This window comes from Phaseolus vulgaris, chromosome 11 (genome assembly GCF_000499845.2).
Source record: "Phaseolus vulgaris cultivar G19833 chromosome 11, P. vulgaris v2.0, whole genome shotgun sequence".
NCBI lineage: Eukaryota > Viridiplantae > Streptophyta > Magnoliopsida > Fabales > Fabaceae > Phaseolus > Phaseolus vulgaris.
In genome coordinates, this window is record NC_023749.2 from 47,950,829 (window position 1) to 47,970,974 (window position 20,146).

The window sequence follows — 20,146 nt, forward strand, 5'->3', positions numbered from 1 at the left end:
TAGATCTTAAAATATATTGTTTGACATTCAATAGATTTAAACATATAGTCTAGAAGAGCATTTATGATAAGCAAAAACTATTCTAGTAGTTAGAGAGAAATATTATACAAATACCTTCATCATCATTTTGGTGTTTTCTTCTATAAATGATATATAAAAACACAAAAACTGATAGAAAGCTTATAACTCCAGCAACAACAATTCCAACAATAAGACCAGTACTGTCCTTTTTACTGCTCGTAGGTCCAGTGTTGACAATATCTGGGAAATCTACAATAAAGGCACACAATATCAAAATAAAAAATACAAAACTTGAATATTTAGGTTAGAAGAGAGTATATATGATGAGAAGTTAGTAATTTAAACCAGTTTTATTCTCTTTGCTGTTCGGAGGTTCGTTACTGACTGTAGGTGTGAAATCTGTACAACATACACATTCTATCAAATTCAAAGAAACAATTCCCTTCTAATATTTAACAAACAAGAGATTATACATTACGAAAGGTTTCTAAAGAAACATCTGAACTGCCACATTTTTTTCAGTCTTACCTGCGATAACACGAATGGCTTGAATCAAGGGCCCATAAGTGCCTTGAAATGGTATGCAGCAGTTCCCTTTTCCAGCCCAAAAGAGATGGATCTCAAGATAATTTTGGAGAACTTCAGACCTAAATTCCTTTGTTACAGCATTGTACGAGGAACCTCCAGCTTCCTCTAGTATGTCAAAATCCTTAAGAACAAGTGTCCCCTGGAATATTCATATGGAAAGAAAACTGAAGGTAGAATAAAAGACAGCAAACAAGAGTGTCAACATTTTTTGTGTGCTAAAACAATGACCACCACATCGATTCATCACTTATGTTGTTGTCATCATTACCTTCAATCTCCCTGTCACACCAACCATTACTGTGAACAAATAATATAACTTTTATTTCATTGTTACTTTTCAAATAATAATACAATCTCAGTCTTAACAATATACTTCTTTCATAAAACCTACTATAATAAGTCTCTAAGTAGATTGTTGCACCTTTGTTGTGTTTTCCAAGTACCTGGATATAGACATCAAAGACTCGCCTCCCTAGACTCTTCCATGTGAGAGTATCACTCAAAATACCTATTTCTGAAAATAAAAGGGTGATGTTGTAAAAGCCATTTTCCAACCCCAAACCATAATATCTTAATGATGAAGCAGAGCGTCGTGCTGTTTGGAGGATCTCTGAGATGCCAAGGCTTTTGTAGTCAGAATGATAGTTCCCAGTATAAAGTCCAACATTACTAATAGCCCATCTTTCTGCTTCTGTAACAAAGCATGTAGCAGGACCAAGTGTAGCATTGTACATCTCATACACAGTTCCATCTGTCGATAAGTCCAAGATAGGCTTAATCACTAATCAGTTGGATCAAATCTAGTTGGAGATCACATATCGACTAGAGATAATATCAATTTACAATATATAAGTGGGGGTAATCCTTCCTTACCTTATAAGTCAATTTTGTAAGATTGAATTAGGCTTAAATTTCTCTACTTAATATGATATTAGAGTCTATTCTAGAAAGGTTTTATAGACCTATTGTGCCTGCCACCCTCTATAAAGCCCTTGTCGAACCACTAACAATATCTAGACCCATGCACAAGATGTACATGACTCATCATGAGGAGTGTCTGTGTTGGAGATCCCACATCGACTAAAGATATGACCAATTTACAATCTAAGTGGGGGCAATCCTCACCTTACAAATTAATTTTGTAAGGATGAATCAGCATAAACTTACTTCCTCATCGAAAGCAAAATGTGGCAACCAGGTCCAATATTACTGAAGCAGAATTCCGAGCAATGGCTCAAGGGATATGTGAGCAATTATGACTAAAAATTATACTGGAATACTTGAAGAAAAAATGGAATGGACATATGAAACTAAACATATTGAAATGGACAAACATTTTATTAAAGAGATGCTTGACAACGACATGATTTTCACACCATATGTTTCTTCTCAAGGAAAAACTGTAGGTATACTCACCAAGGACCTAAACAACAATAATTTTGAAAGAATTATATCTAAGTTAGGAATGAAAAACACTTATTCACCAGCTTAAAGAGAGTGTTTTAGTTTTTTTTTTTTGGAAACTTCCAATGTTTATTTTACTGGTTTTAATTCTGTCATATAAGTTTTAATTCCAATATTTATTGAGGCCTTAGTTATGTATTTTTTTTTATCTTTATTTCCAATTATAAATCCCATAATTTGAAGAATATTGTTTTATTAAGAGTAAGAGAGGATTCCAAAATTATCTTGCCCAATTTATGTATATTAAATGTATGTAATGAGAAATAATAAGAAAAATTCTCTTTTATTCTTTTTTTCTTGATATGGTATCAAAGATCCTGATCCTTGGGAGCTTTTCGCTGTGTAAAATTGAGCATCCTTAATTGTTGTATAAACCTAATTGTGCCTTCATTTCTGGTCAGTTAACCTTAGTCTCTCTCTGTGTGTTTCAGCGTCCATCATTGTACACAATTACAACCCGCATTGCTGCATTGTTTTGTCTTGATTCATGGGTGTATAAAAGAGTAAGGGTTTTCCATAATAAAAAGGAAAAAACAATAGGTGTGTGTCTGTTTACATTTTATGGTAGTTACCATTTTCTGGTGAATTTAATGCTCAAATACACCTTTTACCAATCATTGGATTTTAGTTAGATTCTTAGAGTGGCAATCATATGACACCATTCCTTGAATTCTTTTTGTCAAGGAGATATCCAAGTAAACCCAACCATACTAGGTACAAACCTATCTTCTTCATGTAACACTTTATGTAACACTTCTGTTTCAATATGTAGACAAAACTTGACATTCCAACCCAATTATCTTATAGGACTTTAATTCAAGTTTTGTAAATTCTTGGAACAATAGACATTTAGGTTTCATAAGTACCAAATTTCGAATCTAAATAATTAGTAGCAAAAACTTTGGTAGCTAATTAGATACCAATTTAAAAATTATTTAACAATAATAGATTTTATAAGGTATCAAATTTCAAATCTAAATAATTGGTAGCAAAAACCTTGGTAACTAATTATATATCAATTTAGAAACTATTTAAAAATAATAAAAACTAATTTAGAAACCAAAATTCTTTTTAGTCTCTAAAATGGTCTCTAATTTAGTCAATATAACAACCTAATTATTTTTTGTCCCTAAAATTGATTTCTATTTAATGTTTTGTAGAGTAATATAATTATGATTTCAATTAAAATATCTCAAAGTAAACTTTTGTATAATAAGTAAGTTCTAACAAATTACAATTTAAGTCGATTATATATAAGTATATGAGATATATTTTCTTATCATTTTACATAGAAAATAGTTTAAAGTGATACTTACATCTTCCAACTCCACTATTGCATGGAAAAAAAAAAGTTATTTTTTAGATAAGAGAAATTCACATTACTTTTTTTTTATATATATAAAATCTTGTGTTAGATTTATAAAAATGTCTTAATCATGGCTTAACTTATAGTGTTAAGAGACGTATTCCTTTTCTATTCATCTCGATCACATACTATACTGCAATCTCTAGGTTCAATGATTTATTTATGAATAAATTAAAAATGAAATCTCCAATTCTTCGAAAATAGGTTTTCTTCACTTCTATATTAAGATTTTATATTCCTAACTTATTCACAATATTAAAACCTAGACAATCCTAATTTATTAAAAACAATGAAACTATTTTTTTTTTAAAATTTGTTAACCGTTTTCATTAGTAAGTCAAATTTCACAGTATTGTAAAAACTAAAGATAACCAATGTTTTAAAAGAAAATTGTTAAACCAATCATGATTGAAGTTCTGTATAATACTAACCTAATATTTGAACCTTCTATTCTGAAGTTGTTGGCAACTAAATTCCTGCATGACACCCCAAAAATGTTATGACAACACACACATATATATATATATACTAATAGCTTGACACACATACAAATTAATACGTAAAAGAGGAGAAGAAAATAAACACAATACTTACAACTGTAAATTTGGTTCATTTACTTAAGAGGGAAGGTCGTTTGATAGATTATTGTATGACAAATCTCTGCAAAAAAGAAAATAAATCCAAATGAAGGATACACGTTAGTTTAAAACCGAACAAACCCTTAATTTTGATTGGTGAAACATATATATATATATTAACACTACAAGAAAAACGCAAATTATGTAATTACATATTAGCACCATAAAATAAAATTAGCAGTGAATGGGATTTGAAGCCAGGTTCCTTCAGCAATCAAGTAAAATTTAGCCACTACACTAAGCAAATTCTTCAATTTTATTATGATTTTTATTATACTTATTATTATTAATAATATTAATAATATTAATAATACTAATAATATTAATAATACTAATAATATTAATAATACTAATAATATTAATAATACTAATAATATTAATAATACTAATAATATTAATAATACTAATAATATTAATAATACTAATAATACTAATAATACTAATAATACTAATAATACTAATAATACTAATAATACTAACAATACTAACAATACTAACAATACTAACAATACTAACAATACTAACAATATTAATAATACTAACAATAATAATAATACTAACAATATTAATGATACTAACAATATTAACATATGAATCACATTTAATTTATCTATAATCTACTTGAATCTAAACATAATTTATTATATTATCTATTAGTATGAATCAAATTTAATATATGTCATACTCATAATCATCATATTACCTATTACATTAAAATCAACTATCATATTAATTATTATTTTACGATCATATTGACTTAATTAAGTTCATTATAGGTAGTTGGTTTTACTTGTGTGTTATAGTAAAGAATATTGTCAACAAACAATATTATCTTTTAACATAAAATGATGACTTTTACATTAACTATTAATTAAATCTCTAATACAGATTACTAGTTAGCATATCATTATAGTTTAAACTATATTAATTATTCCATAAATCTATGTAAAAAGTTGTTACTAAATAACCCTTTCTACTAATATATAAATCATAATGACAAAGTGATTAAATAATTTACAATTTAAAATATTTTAAAAATTATACATTATATCAATTTTAATCTATGTAAGTAAATATTTGAAAATAAGATTTTTTTTATCGACAAAGAATAAAAAAAATTAAACAAAACATTTTAAGGATATTTCAATCCTTATACAAGAATCTCAAATCAGAAAAGAAGTGTAAGATACAAGCACCTATATAGCCATCTAACAAAAACTTCACAACTACCTATAATAACCTATATTTGAAAATAAGATATCAAATAATTTTATATTAATATATATATATAATATGAAAGTAAATTTAAATTTAACCATGAGTTTTAAAAAATTAATGATTAAATAAAGAAATATATTAATCAATATATATGTATTTATAGTATTAAAGTTATATTAATATTATATAATTTCTTCATTTTTCTCTCTATCTATCTATATCCGGATAAAAGTAATATTACTCAAGTCAAATAAAACTACTATACACACACAATAAATATCTAAATGTATATTTATATCAAAATTAATATTAATAATATGAATATAATATTGATAATATGAATATAATATTAATAATATGAATATTAATACTAATAATAATATTAATAATAATATTAATAAATATTAATAATAATATGAATATTAATACTAATAATATTAATAATATTAATAATAATGTTAATAATAATATTAATAATAATGTTAATAATAATATTAATAATAATGTTAATAATAATATTAATAATAATATTAATAAATATTAATAATATGAATATAATGTTAATAATAATATAAGGTCAATGCTTCCTTATAAGGTCAATGCTTCCTCTGATCACCCCAAAGACTTGGGTTCGAATCTTGGCTGCTGCAGTTTGTTTATAACATTTATTTGGGTCTTGTTTTCGAGTCCTATTTTATATACGGATTTTGACGGTATCTAATTCCAATTTTTCTTGTAGTCTAAATAGAATAGACATTACTATAAAATTATTAAATAAAAATAATTTTTAATGATGAAATAGTTCTAATTTTTTCAATATAGTAACTAATTTTTTTTTTCTTCTAATTAATGGTTTTCTTGTAACGAGAATATCACTCTTAGAGTCTGTATTCATTGCATCCATATAGATGAATATAAGTTTCATCGTTCTTGTATACAAATCTTACATTTGATTGTCCGAGGAAGAACACATATATGATAAGTCCCAACACTTATAAGAAGAAGAATCTAATCTACCTATCTTGAAAGTTATTTTGTCTTGGTAAGTACAATATTTTGTATCTTTTTTCTATTAAAACATTGAATCTAAGTTTAGAGTCAAAAACATGTTGCAATCCTTGTTATCTCAATATTCATGAGTTGTGAGAAAAGTCAAAAGAATACTCATGGTGTAAAACTTGAAAAAACTTTTCATAGAATACTCATGTGTGTAGTTTGAAAAACTATTAAAACAAGCATTCATGTTGTAAAGCTTAGAAATACATGTCAAATAATAGTCGTGTTGTAAGATGGGAGACCTTGACAAATACTCATTTTCATATAACGATAACTCTTATTTTGTTCAAATTTTATAGACTAATTGTAATTCCTTAGGTTTTTTTTTTCTATTCTTAGTTTAGATTTGTATTTTTCAAATAAAATTAGATTTTTAATAAAATATCATAAAAATTACATATTTTTTTAGCTTATATATTGGTTGAACAATCTCATGAGTGCTTTGATATTTGTAGTAGCATTTTCTAAATTGGAATTTGACCTTAAAAGCTTGAATGAAGATATGCCATAAAGATTGGAAAAGTTGAGTTAAAAAGCAAACTTTTTTAAGAAAATCAACATTAGACTGTCAATAAGTCTTTGTTAACTACATGGTCAACACTACATTGAATGAAGAATATGAAGTAGTTATTTTAGTTTTAGAACTGATTTATGGTTTCCAATTTGTTTTACCACCAAGGCCCATTCATTTGTAAAGCTTGACAACTTCTATAAAGAATTATTAAAGCGAAGCGTAGGTAGAGAGACACAACATAGTTAACTAATGAAGTAGTTTAGTTTAGTTTTCTATTTTTTGTTTTTTGTTTTTGACATTTCCAATTTTATAACATTTTCTTCTGAATTTTTCTCCATTGATTCTCTTTTCTTTATTTTCTATTTTTTGTAATTGTTGTTCAAAGTTGAATTTGGTTTTGGAAATGGGTAACAACGAAATGAAAACCATCTTAGAAGATGCTTTGTGTTAGTATTTTCTTCTTCAAAATCATTTCAAAACTCTATTTTCGATCGAAAGTAATTTTTCTAAGAACATACAAATAAATTAGTTGTGTTTTCTTTAGGTCCTTGTAAATTGACATGGAATATTACTAACCATGGTTATTTGCAGTCATTTACTTTTCTTGCAATTTAAGATTCTATCATTACGTTTTTATGCAATTTACACTTAACGCTCTAGCTTTCTTTTTCTTTCTTTTTATCTATTCATAAAACTATTAGGCGGTCTAGTAAGTGATTTCTTACTAGATGGTTTAATAGTTATATGCAAAATCATTCTGCATAATTCATTTTACTTTCTACATAACAATCATTAAACGGTCTAGCAAGCGATTCCAGAGTAAACTTTCTAATATTTGTAATTCATTATTTTCGTTTCATTTCTTTTGATTTCATTTACATTACATTTTTTTTTCATATTTTTACTATTTTGTCGTTTATATTTCCATCTTTACATTTTGAGTGTTACTAGATGGCTCATTAGACGATCGTCTATATACGGTCTAGTACTTACTCTACCATATTCTTAAGTTTGCTTTGTAGTTCCATTTTTTAACTCCAATTCCCCCCCCCCCTCCCTTTAATTTGTAAGAGAAAGATATAATGAATTGCTCACTGTTGAACAAGGTGCTTTAATGCTTCCAAATCTGCTTTGAAGACTTGAAAAATCTATTGTTGTATTTGTGTTATTTAGTAGATTTTAAGTTGTTGGTTCACATCTAGTATTGATCCAAGTTCACTTGATTCTTAATCTCTTTTGAAAGAAGTGTTTTCTAAAAGTTGTGTTAATTTTAGTCAGTTATTTCGAGCTTTTAATCACTTGAAAAAGTTATTGTTCAAAGTCTAGTGATAACATCAAATTTTTCATCTAGTTGTTTTGTCTGATTGAATTACACTTAGTGTTTTTCAAAGGTTTTGATAAAGCTTTGGTTTCTTTTGTCTTTTCTGTGAGACAAAAACAGTCGGTTATTTTGATAAAAGAATTGATTGCTTTATGTGAAATCTTAAACAACAAAAGAATTCAATCAGCTCATTTTAAAAACAATCAACTATTTTTCACACAGAATTCTGTTATGAATTTCAAACTGTTTTTAAATGTTTTTAACTGCTTTCAATTAATGATCTAACAATGTAAACCGCTTTTTAAAGCCTATATAAAGGTTGTTTTGTGATCTTTTCAAAAGCTAAGAAAGAGAGTTTTATCAAAAACGTTTTCAAGAAAAAATTAAGAGCTTTTGAGTTATTGCTTGTGTGTGAAGTTGGAACTTGATTTTCTATACAATTGTTCTACTGCTTTGCAAAGCCCAGGTGTACTCTTATTCCTTCTTTGAATACTGTAATTATGTGTTAGTCAGTTTCAAAAAAGGGTTTCTAGAAACTGTGGCGTTGCCAAGAAGTGAAATGCTGAGGGTTCAAGATCAACATTCTTGGTGTGTGTTTTGAAATCTAGTTTTGATTGTACAGTGAATTATCAGTGGTTAGCAGAGGACTGGATGTAGCTCTTGGTTAAGAGTGGATCAGTATAAATCTCTTTGTGTGAATCTCTCTTTTTCTACTCTTATACACTGCTTTAATTTTTTTTCTTTACATTCTACTGCATTAAACAATCAATTGTTTCGATAAAAGCAACTAGTTGATTTTTCATAAAGAACTGTTAATCTAAAAATTCATCCAGTTGAACAAAAAATCAATTGATTGATTTTACAGATCTTTTCACTCTACTTTTAATCTTTGCGAAAACCTTGTGAAAACAATTCACCCCCCTCTTATTTTCGCCATACATTCTAACACTCACATGATATATTGTCTTTGGATTTGACCTAGGTTGAACCTATACCACATTAGGGGGAAACTTAGTTTTATTTTGAAATTAGACACAAGTAATTGTTCTATCATATAACTTAATCAATTGGTTAAGAACTTGATGTAATCTTATTTTAGACAAACCAATGTAAAAATATTTGTGTTGTGCTTTTGTTTCTCTTGTTTTAATTCAATTATGTCACCTAAAAATGTCTTTTGAGAGTTTGCAAAAATTTGTTTTCTAAACTATCATCCGTTGTTCTCATTATTCGAATCAAACCTTGACTGTTTTATAAAATATAAATTTACATACAATTTATTCTCGTGGGTTTTTGAGAAAGTTTAATTATATTCTATAAAACAAAATTTAACCTCTCTTCTTCTATTTTTTTTTTCTATTTTTACACATGCCATATGACTTGACCTTGATACCAATATAGTGAAGATAGAAACTTGTGAGTGATATAATAAGAATAAATCTAGTTGGTCTTTAGAGTTGACAATAACAATGGTCATTTCCTAAAGATTATTTTCTCTCTAGCAAATGGGTAATCTATCTTTATATGTTTATTTTGTTCATGGAAGATTTAACTTGTGCACTTTGGAGAAAAACTTGATTGTACAAATAATCTTAATATCCTGAATGTTTCTGAGCTTTATCTATTAGATAAATTGTTTAAGCCATGTGAACTTGTAGAAAGCTAGTTCCATTTATTTGACTTTTTATTTATTCATGAGATCACATTTTAACCAATATACTAATACCTAGAAGTTGATCTCTTATATCGTGGCTTGCTCAATCAACATTGACATAACAAATTATTTTCATATTTTCTTTTCCTTTATATAATCTCCATACACCTTAATTACCTTATTATTACTAGGTTTGACTTCACGTTTATGTCAATGTTGATTGAGCAAACCAAATTATATTCATATTTTCATTTATTCATGAGATCACATTTTCACCAATATATTAATACATAGAAGTGGATCTCTTATTTTGTGGCTTGCTCAATCAACATTGACATAACAAATTATTTTTATATTTTCTTTTCATATGATTTATTGCACATATGAAAAGAAAAATATGAATTGATTTAGTGCACTAACCACAAATGTGAAGGCAAACCTAGTAATAATAAGGTAATTAATTATGCCCAAAAGACATTGATTTCTTCTCTAGCTTTTTAATACCTACACATTAAAATAAACTTGACACTATAATCCATAAGATATTGGAGAAGTTGTTATCTCCATCTTCTAAACATAAACATAATCTTTTAAAGCTCAAGAAAGAAGTAGTAGCATCAAATGTTTTAAATGCTTGGTTATGAGCACATTAAATCTAATTATCCCACCAAAAGAACTATGATAATACAAAATAATGGTGGTGATACAAAATAATGGTGGTGTGTGCTCCAATCATTCTCCTTCTTCATCTTCTTCAAGTAATAGTGTGAATAAATTAACTTATAAGAAAGGAGATTGTTAATAGTGAGATGTATGCTTGTGCATGAATGAAAGACTTTTGGTGATACTCAAAGGAAAAATATATTTCTTACGAGATGTTTCATCAATAACAAACATTGCAAGACTGATTATTGATAGAGAAATTGCAAAAATGTTACAATTAAAAGAATGACTATTAAAGGATATGGATACAAACATTATAGAAAAATGTTAATATTAATTGTGTCTTCTCTAATTCTTAGTTGTTTCTCTTTATATATGTGAATAACCTTTATTTTGTCTTTGTCTGTTATGATTCTACTATTTATTGATTCATTATTTCTTTCTTTAGTTAGACCTAGAATGAGTGTACAACTTGTATATATTTAGACTATTCGTTCTGATTTCAAGATAATAAAAGAGATATTCATTCTTATATCATTTGTCTTCCTTATACTCTTTTGTTCATCTTTGTTCTCTTTTGTTCATATATGTTCTATTTTATAATATGGTATCAGAGTCATTTTGAGTCTATCCTAAAGAGTATTTGTTGGGCTTATTAGGCCACCCGCTATCAGGTCATTATTGGACCACTCATAATATGTTATCCCACGCACGAGCTGATGTCACTCTCGGCGTGAGGGGGGGTGTTGGAGATCCCACATTGACTAGAGATGAGGACAATTCATTGTATATAAGTGGGTGCAAACCTCAACCTCATTGAGCCGGTTTTATGGGGTTGAGTTAGACTTAAAGTCCACTTCGTATAATGACGAAGAAGCTTGAACTACCCATTTTTTCTCACTTAACCTTACAAGTTACGATGGTTAAGAGAAGAATCATGAAGATTAAAATAAACAAATTGTTTATGTATGTCTGTATTATTTGTTTTTTTGTAAAAATATATTAGAAAAGTTCTCCGCATTTGAACTTAAGAGAATATGAATTGTTCATTCAAATGATTGATATGAATTAAGACATATAAAGACACCTTAAAAACCAATTTTAGAGACCAATTTTAAAGATAAAAAATAATTGGTTTCTATATTGACTAAATTAGATACTATTTTAGAGACTAAAAAAATTATTGGTATCTAAATTAGTTTCTATTATTGATAAGTAATTTCTAAATTAGTATCTAATTAGCTACCTAGATTTTAGCTACCAATTATTTAGATTTTGTATTGGTCGGAGCCAAATGAGCCACGTCACTCGGCATCGATGACAGACCGACCAGATGAATTGGTTATATCAAATAGCAAATAAAGAGATATGCGATAAATCAGTTAATATCTTAACAACCTACAAATCTGGTAACCATGAGATAAATCAGGTAATATCTTAACACCCTACAAATCCGGTAACCATGAGATAAATAAGGTAATCCTGTTTTATTAAAGATACGTATCAGATACGGTCTATAAGAAAAATAACCCACTATGAACATTATAAATAAGCATTGTCACACAAGATTAGGGTACGCTTTTATCAATATATCAATCACTCTTATACAGAACATTTACTTGATCGTTGGAAAACCTTCTGCAAGTTAACTCTCGGCCAAGTATTAAAGAGCAAATATGAGAAGGAGTAGGAGAAACGACCGAGCACTAAGGAGGAACGACCGAGGGATAAGAGACAATTGTTCAAGCCAAGTACTATCTAGACCTTAGCTGTCTATACAAGTACAATTGACACCCACTGTAGGACTGAGATAGATTCGAAGAACAACAAATGGTTTCAACAAGGCAGATGACAAACGAGAGAATGACAGAGGCCGAGCAAGTAGCTATGTTATAAACCTTACAAAGAGAGTTGGTAAAAATGTGGCAGAAGAACAAGAAGAAGATATAAGCCCTCCACCAGAAGAATGAGGAGGAAGTATGAATCCTCTGAGAAAAAAATGACTAAATGAAGCAACAACTACCCATGATCAAACCCAGAACTGGACAAGGGCCTCGAAGGCCAGATCTAGAGGTTAAAAGTCCACCATTCGGACCAGGTCCTCAAGGGTCGAATTCGGAAGCTGAAAGACAACCCTCCGCGGAAAGATCCAAGAATACACAAAATTAGGAGAGGACAACCATCGTCTGATCTCAAACTCATCAATCCTTCAGGCAACATTCAGAGCGTACTCTCCTTCTAGAGGACGAACCAAAAGAACACCCATTTACTGATGAAATCATTGAAGCACAACTCTCTCCTAATTAGAAGGGGTTGAAAATCGATTGATACGACAATAACACAGATCGGGACGAGCATGTGGATGTATATAAGACTCAAATGAGCCTTTATACATCAACAAATTGGTGTTGTGTCGAGTATTCCCCACCTTAATAAAAGAAGGGGCACTCAGTTGGTTCACAAGGCTTCCCCCTAACTTGGTGGATTGCTTTAGAGCACTTTTGTCCAAGTTTGGTAGTTAGTTTGAAACCACCTGACTGCATCATCTCACATCCATTGCACTTGTCAACATACGACAAGAAAAAGGTGAATCACCCTGAACCTTCATGAAGAGGTTCAATAAGTTATCTTTAAATATCCGAAATCTGAGTCCGGAGGTGGCCATGCATCATTTGGTCACAACTCTAGGGTCAGGACCATTCGCCGACAGTCTATGCAAAAAGCCATTAGCTAACTTAGGTGAATTAAGATAGCGAGTGACAAAGTTCATGCAACAGAAAAATTGTGTGATTATTGCTATCAAGTTTGAGCATAGAATGATGGAGATAAAGGAAAGAGAAAGATCGAGGTGGCCGACACACATCCAGAAGAGAGTTTGTGCACCATTAATGATTAACACTATCACTTTTTACCTCGAAGTACCCAACGGTCACATCTAGGCTCTTCTGGATGAATCTCCCTCAAACTTGGGGGCAAGTGTACCGTTCAGAGTTGAACAAGCCACGTCACTCGGTATCGGTGACCGATCGATCGAATGAATTGATTATATCAAATAGCAAATAAAGAAATACATGATAAATCAGGTAAACTCTTAACACCCTACAAATCTGATAACTATGAGATAAATTAGGTTATATCTTAACACCCTACAAATCTGGTAACCATAAGATAAATCAAGTAATATTGTTTTATGAAAGATACGTATTAAGTAATATTGTTTTATTAACTCCCTTCTAATTTCGATATTTAGTTCTTAGCCAAGCTAGAGGCACGATCTAACAAACTATATGAAGAGCAATAAATAAGCCTTAAACTACCCATTCTTGTAAAGGGAAAAGGTATGAGTCATGATGATTCCTTTTCTTAAGTACAAAATCAATTGTTTATTCTTTTTTATTATATATTTAGATTATCATTCATATTTAAACCTTTGTATACAAGTCCTTCAAAAACATTTTTGTGACAATACCTTTATTAAACTTTTAAAGGATAGTCATTGGACTCTTTGCTACTTCATTTGTTTTCCAATAAACTGTGAAAAGTTTTCATAATTTTATTAAACATCTTGTAAAGTTAACTTGTTTTTCCATAGATATGCATACAAAACTTTCCTGCTTGTGCAATACCTGCAAAAGTTTTCTTAATATAGTCAGTAAATAAGGTTTCATTACAAGAAAATTATGAAATAAAAACCAATTTTAAAGACTAAAAATAGTTAGTTGTTATAATAACTAAAATAGAGACTATTTTAGAAACTAAAAAAAAAATTGGTTTCTAAATTAGTTTATCTTATTGTTAAATAGTTTCTAAATTGGTATCTAATTAGCTACCAAGGTTTTAACTACAAATTATTTAGATTCTAAACTTGGTAGCAAAAACCTTGGTTGTTAATTAGATACCAATTTAGAAACCATTTAACAATAATAGAAACTAATTTAGAAACAAAAAATTTGTTTAGTCTCTAAAATGGTATCTAATTTAGTCACTGGTAACTAATTATTTTTAGTATCTAAAATTAGTTTATATTTAATTATTTTCTTGTTCTTAGTATGTTCAAGAAGTTGTTTGAGTAAAATTCAAAGCATATGAACAATTTCTGCATGTGATATATAGTTGGAGGGCTGATTTCTGTCCTAGTATTTTAAATAAGCAAAGTAATAAATAGAGTTCACATTGATTGAAATAGTTGAATCTTACTCACATATTTTGAAGGGATGAACTTTTTTGCCTCGGCAGAGTGCCACTTAGTATGTTATTTCCAAGAAACCTATAATTGGATAAAAACAAAACATCCATTAAACCTTGTTTGATGGGATAATGTTTGTCATGTCGGAATGCAATATGGAACCAACTTACACGTAAGAGAGTGAACTCGAGTTGAAAATTGATTCTGGAATGTGTCCTGAGATGTTATTAAAGCTTAAATCCCTACCAATAGCCATCAAAATATAAATATTTTAATCGTTTTTGGAATAGGGCATAACTATAACTATAATACAAGATACTAGTTTCTATTTTGCAAATAAAATATTGATAATAATGTAGTACTTATTTTACAATATCCCTTGTATAACTAGTTAGTAATTTAATTAGAGACAAATTATAGTGTAACACTTGAATGTCATTCTTATGTAGTTTAACACAAGCACAAGTAATACTCACAATTGAGTCAAATTTTGAAACTCTCCAATGAAGGATGGAATTGAACCATTAATATTGTTATTCCTTAGTTCTCTGCAAAAAGTATAGATTTTTTTTTAATTGCATTGTGGAAGATAAATAACAAGTAAAAGAACTCGGATTGCATTGTAGAACAACTTGTGTTCATTAGTAAAGTCAAGGGTCTTACAAAAAAACTAAAGATTTCATATTCCTTAGAAATTCTAGTGAGGAGCTCCCGTTGGACATGTCACTTATTCTCCTACATTCATATCACACATTATTTATTAACATTCATCAATTAAAAGTATAGTAATCATAGAAGAAACTAGTGATCATACTCACAACTCTGACAAAGAAGTCAACTTTGAAAATGATGAAGGTATTGAGCCTTTAAAAGAATTTCCCTGAAACCTCCTATTAAGACACACCAATTAATTTTAATAAGTAAAATATATTTAGGGAAGACACTTAAAGACATTCAACATCAATAAATTATGGGGAAAAAAAAAATATATATATAACAATAAAATTAAATAGAAACTAGTTTTAAAAATAAAAAATAATTAGTTGTTAGAGTGACTAAATTAGAGACCATTTTTGAAGACTAAATAGATTTTTGATTTCTAAATTAGTTTCTATTATTGTTAAATGGTTTTTAAATTGATATCTAATTAGCTACCAAGGTTTTAACTACCAATTATTTAGATTCTAAATTTGGTAGAAAAACTTTGGTAGCTAATTAGATACCAATTTAGAAACCATTTCACAATAATAGAAACTAATTTAAAAACTTTTTTTTTTAATTTTTAAAATGATATCTAATTTGGTCACTATAGTTTTTAAAATTGATTTTTAATCAATAATTTTCTTGTAATGATAGGAGATGAAATTCAAATTTTAAAGACAAGTATAATTATAAGATCTTTCTACTAATATATTATTCATTTTATGTGAAACTTTTAACAGACAAATAATCTAAAAGAGAGAGTTGAGTTCTAATGTTATCTTACAAGACTCGAAGCTTAGACCAATTCCCTATGAAGTCTGGTATTTGGCCTCCGAATTCCATGTCTGAAGCCCATCTGAAATTAATAGAAAAACCTTTGTCATGGTAGAAGTTCCTTTTTTAAATCAATTATTATAAGGTACATAAGAATATGAATAATTTACACTGTCTCCAAATTTGTAAGATTTGCAAATGTCGAAGGAATTGGACCACTGATTCCTGAACTATCAAAGTACCTACAATGAAATCATTCTTTTTATTCTCTTGTAATCACAATAATGAGGTATTGTGTATAACTTTTTAATAACTAATTCTGAATTAAAAGACCAAAGCATTGTTCAACAGTATCAGCTTATAGACAATAATAAAGAACCACTTTTTGCTTCAATAATATTAACTCAAGAAAAATTTATGTCAGATGTATGTCAGTTAAACAATATTTTGGCATACAAGAAAACAATGCTTATGTATGTAAATTTATGGATTTAGAAGTATAGTAAAAGTGTTTATTATAGAACTCACAGTTGTTCTAACTTTGTCAGTTTCCCAAGTTCTGGTGGAAGAGATCCTGAAAACTTGTTTGTCCCAAAAGCCCTACAAATATAACAAATAAATCTCAATTGTGCCATCTACAGAAATTTCTCATGACACCATCTCATAACTTGGGTTTATACAGTTTGAAACTTATAAACTTATTACTTAACTCAATTCTAATTGAATACACTAAATTAATTTTTTACCGGTCAGAACCGGACAAGCTAACACTCGGTCTTGGAGACTGACTGATCGGGTTGAAATACTCCATGAGAATTAGGATCACATCCCACTAAAACCGGGTAATGTCCTGGGAAATTAGGGAACCTTCCTATAAATCAGTTAACACTGATATTTGATATATTTGGTCCATCACAACAGAGGGCCGAAGACTGAAGACTATAAATAAACCCTTTGCAAATGAGTAAGGTACGCATTTAATCAGTTCGTAATATACACTTTGAATACTTTGTCAGATTACCTTTTGCAGGTCAACACCGACCGAGTGTCAGTGAATTGAGGAAAAAGTCTTAAAAGTATTGAAGAGTAAGCGAACAATGGAACGATCGACATCAACAACAATTGTTACAATCAATCTCAAGTACTATCTAAGTCTATTTTATCTATACAAGTACAATTTTAACTTAATTCAACATAACTCAACTTAACTAATAGAAATATAATTAAGTTACGAATGCAACTTATTTAAATATTTATTTATTATATTAACTAATTTATATAATATTTTATAAATTATTATTTTTTAACTAAAGTAATTTATATTATTAATAAAAAAAAGTTATAAACTAGTTTGTAAATTGATATTCAACATTAGTCATCCATATTTCAGCTACTAATTACTTTAGATTCTAAATTAGTCTTTATAGAAACTAATTTAAAATGTAAAGTAATTAAAATTTTGATAGTTAATATTAAATACCAATTTAGAAATAGCTTTCAAATTTTTATTAATAATAAAAATTACTTTAGATACCAATAATTTTTAGTTTATAAAATAACATCACAGAAAATACCAAATATTCCACAAACAATTGGATTAGTGACTATAGTGGTTTTAATAAAAAAAAATACACTACTAAAAATCATTAAATAAAAATCAATTTTAAAAATAAAAAATAGTTAGTTATTACTTTGACTAAATTAGATATTATTTTAGAGACTAAAAAATAATTTAAATCTAAATTAGTGTCTATTATTAATAAATAATTTTTAAATTTATATCTGATTAACTATACCAACTTTAGAATGTAAATAATTGGTAGCTAAAACCAATTATTAAAAACTATTTTAAATACTAATAATTGTTTAATCTCTAAAATAGTATCTAATTTAGTTAATATAACAATTAATTATTTTGATATCTAAAATTGATTTCTATTTAATAATATTTTTAATATTGATTTCGGATAAGTAGTGAAAAAAAAGAAGTTAAAGTAAATATGACGTACAATGATTTTAACTGTGAAAGATTTCCCAATTCCTTTGGGAGCTCCCCCGCTAAATTATTGACGCCAACGGACCTAACAAAGAATAAATGTAAATGTTAGAAATCATGTGTCTAAAGATTAAACACAAATAAATTAATGAACTCAACTTGTTCAATGTGGCTTACAAGTATTGCAAACGAGTTAGATTTCCAATGGCTGCAAGTAGAGAATCCGTCAAGTAATTTTGCCCAATATTTCTGTTTTCAAATGGATGGAACTTATTATATAAATAAAATGTAATTCTAGCTTAGGAACAATGAACCGAAAGCTAAAAATGCATCAAAATAATTATTTTTTTTATCAACAATAGAAAATAAATAAATGGAAACCACTTCAGAAGTGTTCCAATCTTTATACATAAAGAGCTAGCGTCTTACCAACCTCCAATCAAGGAACACCTTCCAACTTAAATAAGGAACAACCAAACCAAACTCAAGAAAGCATTAAACAATCAGTCTAATACAATCCACTGGGTTCAAAACCTAGTCGGGGTACGTAAAGGAATTACAACAGGACTTTGCAAAAATTCAAGACCAAACATTTACTTGTAACAGTGCAAATACCTCGAGCGCATCTACCACGCCCCTGTCGAAGGTCACCGAGTTCCTATGTCTCCAAATTCCACTCACAACACCAACCCAAATCGCCCCCCAAACGTCATTAACCACATCAGAAGCCGAACACAACCTGAATTGTTGGAAGTTTACCAAAGGGTCCTTGTGAATAACAAACGACACTCCAAGCCACTCAAAACAAAGACACCACACCCACCAGGTAAACTCGCAGACGAAAAACAAATGACTGGACGACTCTTACACCTTCCCACACAAACCACACACCCGATTCTCTACCACCACCCCTCGCCTTTCCAAATTTACCCTAGTAGCAATCTTATTCTCCATCACCCTCCAAGAAGTGACCAAAGCGAAAGGAAAAGCTTTGCACCTCCACAACTTACTGTAAACTGGAGAAACCTCCCCAACTCTATCCTTCCTAACTTGAAAATAGGTTGAGTTAACTATAAAAGTATGAAACCCCCTGCCTTCCAAGTCCAGCAATTTGTCTTCCCCGATTCCAACTTCGCCCCTTGCAGTAACTGAAAGAACTGCTCCACCAGAGCTTTCTCCCATTCAAAAAAGGGTCTACGCCATTCAAAGTGTCACACCCAAACACCATCAATCTAATTCCCTGGTTCAGCCACCTTTGCACCTTTTGTCACACTAAGAGAGAAAATTCTCGGGAAAACACTCTTCAACGCTCCACAACTCAACCAACTGTCCTTCCAAAAAAGGATAGCCCTCCCCTCACCAACTTCTCACTCAAACCCATCTTCAAAACTTCTTCCCCAACCCTCCGAAGCCCACACCTCCTTCAAATCTTTCCACCAAAGAGAGCCCCTACCAACTTTACCTTCCTCTCTCAAGCTTCTCCACCCACCGTACTTAGAAACGAGGATCTCTTTCCACAGACCACCCTTATCCGTACCCAACCTCCAGATCCACTTACCTAATAGAGCCAAATTAAACAACTTTAGGTCAATAATACCTAGACCCCCATAGTCACGAGGCTCACAAACCTTTTTCCAAGAGGCCTAAGCGATCTTCCTACCATTTGAAACCCATCCCCAAAGGAAATTCCTTTGTATTCGAACTAACTTCTCTGCCACCATAGAAGGTAACTTAAACAGTGACATAAAAAATAACGGAATTGAGGAGAGAACTGATTTTAACAAGCAAATCCTCCCAGCCAACGGCAGACACCTGCCTCTCCATCTTGACAATTTACCCTAAACTCTCTCTATCACCCTACTCCAAAACGCACCCCGTTTGTGACACCCTCCTATCGGCAACCCTAAATAAACAAAAGGAGTTACCATCACTTTACAATTTAGAATAGCCGCAAAACTCTGAAGCAAGCTCTGATCCAACCCCAA

At 29.5% G+C, this 20,146-nt stretch overlaps 1 pseudogene; it reads right to left on the minus strand.

Annotated features, from left to right (window-relative positions):
- The window catches only part of LOC137809155 (probable LRR receptor-like serine/threonine-protein kinase At1g56140), a 33,770-nt pseudogene that overhangs the window by 2,453 nt on the left and 11,171 nt on the right, over positions 1-20,146 (minus strand).